Source organism: Otolemur garnettii, unplaced genomic scaffold (genome assembly GCF_000181295.1).
Source record: "Otolemur garnettii isolate 467f Iridium unplaced genomic scaffold, OtoGar3 scaffold00145, whole genome shotgun sequence".
Lineage (NCBI taxonomy): Eukaryota > Metazoa > Chordata > Mammalia > Primates > Galagidae > Otolemur > Otolemur garnettii.
The window spans coordinates 2,030,571-2,035,126 of NW_003852540.1; positions in this window are offsets into that span (position 1 = coordinate 2,030,571).

The following is a 4,556-nucleotide window of genomic DNA, read 5'->3' on the forward strand; positions in this document are numbered from 1 at the left end:
GAGAAACCCTGCTTTGGGACATCTCTTGAGCTTTCCTATAGCTTTGGGTGGTTCCTGGGATACCCTACCATTATTTGGCAGCCAAGTGGACTGGACTGACCTTCCTGGATTGTTTCACATTTGGCACCATCTGGGAGATGGGCTGAACTGAGAACTGAATCAAGCTCTGACCAAAGGCCTGAGCCAGGGGGTACCACACCTTCCCTTCCCATCTCACTTCTCCCCTGCATGGCTCCCCAGAGCCCAAGCTGCAGAGATGCCAGAGGGGGTTATCAACCCAGGACCATGGACTTCTAGGGCTAGCTTCTTGCACATGCTGAAATAACTGGAATCCGCTCTCTGACCCTACACTGGCCTACCTTCTGGACCCAGAAGCTGTACTCAACATTACAAAAATAAGGACAAAGAGCCCAGGTTGGAGGCATTGCTTGACACAGAACCCTGGAGGGATGTGCACACTCGCAGGTGATCTCTTTGCCAACTGCCTCACCCCAGGACAGTCAGTCTTCTCAAAGTAGGAGTACTGGAGTGTGTGCATAGACATGGCTCTGCTGGGGCAGACTTCTCTCTGAGATCAATGTCTACCTAGCCAGCTTGGTGTTTGCCGACCACATGCTCATAGAGGTAGACCTCCAAAGGGGAGTAACAAGGACTCAGATACCACCCCTGGAAACATGGCTAGGCAAGGGGTTTCAGCCACATGTGTAGGTTTCATATTCTAGGAGGGCTCATTTACAGGAGAGGGAGGCTGGGCTGAGGGAGGGCCCGCGTCCTGCTGCATCTCTGTGCCTGTGGATGTCCGCCGCACCTCCACGCACACATGCGTGTGCGTGCCCATCTGCTGCACACAGCACACTCGCATGTCTTGCACCAGTACATGCATCTGTAATATAGTTTCTATGTCTATTTAAGGCTAGGAGCAGAATGTGGCTCGTTGTCAATGGGTCTGCATTTCTCCCTGGCTTCTCTGCACTAAAGCAGTGTGGCCCAGGGCTTAAAAAATAATTCCGTACAGTTTTTAAGAACACTTTTATAGAGTTAATGAAAGCCAAGTTGAAAGCCAATCACTGATCAACAAGTTTTTCTTGAGCATCTCTGTGAGCACCTGGTTTTAGGGGCTACGGTGGGTTGGGCCTGCCCATGGAAAGCTCAGAGGTGGGGCCAGCTCCACCACCCATGTCAGAGCCTAAATGGGACGATGCACACCCCATCTTTGAGGGTTTTGGTTGGCATCAGTGTTTTTTTGAATGTAGTACAAGTGATGAACAAACTCCATAAGAGTGTTTTAAAAATTAACTTCCCAGGAAGTGAGTTAAAAACAATAAAAGCCCTTTCTTGAGTTTAAAAAGAAAAAAGGCTTTGTGTGTATGTTTTCTGCAGCTGGTATGTGTTCTTTCTCACTGGCTGGAGCAGCTGGCTTCACTGGCTTTCCTGGAAGGGTGTGAGGCGCCCTGAGTCCCTGAGCAGGATGGCAGTGAGACGGAGGAAGAGGGGTAGCTGAGGAGAGTGATGCAGCTCAAGCCCCTCAGAGGGTCCCACGGCCCCTCCTAGTGAAGGATGGGATGTCTCAGAGCCAGTATACTGCCCATGAGGGCACCTGCCTATCTCACTGGGGGCATAGGAAGGCTGAGGTCTGGTCCAGGTGAGAGCTGTCATCATTCCTCATGGGACACTTCAGAGGAATGCCTGTGACACCGGCCCAGTGACCTCTCTGTTCCCCCTTAGCCTTGGCATTGGTACAGGCTTTTAGGCCTCTGCACCTTTGTGCCCACAGTAGGGCCATTATGAAAAGAATCATTGTTGATGTCAGATAGCCTTGTGCTTGAATCCAAACTTTGCTGCTTGGGGTGGTGCCTGTGGCTCAAGGAGTAGGGCACCGGCCCCATATACTGGGGGTGGCAGGTTCAAGCTCGGTCCCGGCCAAACTGCAAAAGATAAATAAATAAAAATAAAATGCTTTTAAAAAACCCACAAACTTTGCTGCTTAATACTTGTATGACAGCCGGGTGCGGTGGCTCACGCCTGTAATCCCAGCACTGTGGGAGGCTGAGGAGGGAGAATTGCTGGAGCTCAGGAGTTCGAGACTCGCCTGAGCAAAAGTGAGACCCCGACTCATGAAAAAAATGGAAAAACCCAGCCGGGCGCCTGTAATCCCAGTGGCTTCCGGAGGCTGAGGCAGCGGGATGCCCACAAGCTAGGAGTCGGAGGTTGCAGTGAACTACCAAGCCACTGCACTCTGCTCAGGGGCACAGGGTGGGACTCTGTCTCGACAAAAAAAAAAAAAAAAAAATTGTATGACAAGTCACTGGAGAAGCCACAGTTTCCTTATTGGTATATAGTACCTCCCTGGAGGGGTTCGAATGGAACAGTTTTCCTCTGCTCTCACACCACAGTGATCAACACAGAAGGCTCCTATGATCAAATGTGTAGGGCTTTCTCCCCACACACCACCAGAGCAATGGGCTCTGGCAGACACAGAGCCAACTCAGTTTTAACACTATCTCCCTAGAGATGGCATGTGCTCCCACAGGGTAAGTGCTCAGTCCCTAAGACTTCCCCCCTTCAGTCACCAGCACAAGTTGTGGCCTCCAGAACTTTCTGTCTGACCAGCTTCGAGTTGGGATTCTCATGACCTCTCCCTTGGTTAGATTAATTTGCTAGAGGAGGCCGGGTGTGGTAGCTCATGCCGGTAATCCTCGCACTCTGGGAGGCCAATGTGGGTGGATTGCTTGTGGTCAGGAGTTTTAGACCAGTCTGAGCCAGACAGAGACCCCGCCTCTACGAAAAATAGAACTAGCCAGCCTAGCCAACCAGGTATTGTGGGTGTCTGTAGTCCTACTACTTGGGAGGCTGAGGTAAGAGGATTACTTGAGCCCAAGGTTGCTATAAGCTAGGCTGATGCCATGACACTCTAGCCTGGGTGATAGATTGAAACTCTCAATTTTTTTTTTTTTTGCTAGAGGCCCTGGTGTCTTTCAAAGAATGCCTTTGGGTTTGGATTACACAGAGCTTTTGCCTAGTCTCTGTTCCCCCAAGCCCTGTTATCCTATGTGGTCTCAGCCTTAGGGAGAGAGGGAGGGGTAGCCAGGCCACTGAGAGTTCCAACTTTCCTGTGGGGACACCCCAGATACACACTGGGGCCCACACAAACACCTGCAGGTTATGGAGTCACCTCACTATGCACAAGTGCACTCGCATATCCTCCCTTCAAGGAGAGGAGCAGGCTTGCCCTCTGGGCCACTGGGACTCAGCTGAGGGAAGCCTGGGCAGCCGAGTGGTGGGTGTGCTGGGCCTGGGGGTCCACTGAGGCCCAGGAGGAGACCAGGAGGGCCTGGGGAGGGATCTGTCCTCAGTCTCACTAGGGAACACAGCCCTGGCCTGACAGGGCTTCCTGCACTGCTCTGGCCTCCTGCTAGACTGGGCCTCTGACGGCTCTGTGCTGCTTTGCTTCTAGGTTTAAATGGCCACCCCTCTCCTCTGCCCTTGTTTACCCATATACATATACTCTCTAGGGCTTCAGACACATCCATTTCTCTAGCTAGGACAGGCCAGGGGACAGAGCCTGAGTCTTCACTCTCCTGGGTGAGCTGCCAGTCCTTATCCAGGTCTGGCTGACCAATTTGTCACTTCTTAGTCCATCCCCCACTTGTGTAGTCAGCCTCCATGCCCTCCCAGCTCTGTAGGCCTCACCACCTCCAAGTCACCTCCTCTAGGAAGCCTTCCTGTAGTATGTGGTCTGGTGTCTGGCCCATCTATAAGACTGGGACCAGGACTCACAGCCTCACCAACCAGCTGGCTCACTTTTTTATTTGGCTGGGGCCAGGTTTGAACCCACCACCTCCGGTATATAGGGCCATCACCCTACTCCTTTGAGCCACAGGCGCCACCCACCCAGCTAAGTCACTTTCACAACTTAATACCTCACCTCTTATAATTCCCCTGTGTTGAATAGCATCTGAGGAACATCCTCAGGAAGCCCTTCCCTGGCCTGTTTACCTCTGGTCTTTTCTGGTTCTTTGTGTTCCGCCCCTATGTGTACAAACATGTCAGGCCTCTCCTTTGGGTATAAAGCCAATTTTTGTCCTCTTTGCTTTCTGAAGGCTGCTGCTGCACACTTTGGGTAGTGTTGCTTCTCAGATGCCCTCTACATAGAGTTTTTTGTCACCTGTTACTACCAGACTCTCTTAGTCCTGCCCCAGCAGTACTGGCCACTGTTTGTCTTAGCCATGGACACTGGCCACTGTTTGTCCTAGCTGTGGTTGGCTGATGCCCTCTGCACTTTGACCCTCAATCTTTTTTTTTTTTTTTTTGAGACAGAGCCTAAAGCTGTCGCCCTGGGTAGAGTGCCATGGCATCACAGCTCACAGCAACCTCCAACTCCTGGGCTGAAGCAATTCTCCTGCCTCCACCTCCCAAGTAGCTGGGACTACATGCACCTACCACAAACGCTTAGCTATTTTTTGTTTTTTTGTTTTGTTTTGTTTTGTTTTGTTTTTTGAGATGGAGCCTCAAGCTATCCCCCTAGGTAGAGTGCCATGGCATCACAGCTCACAGCA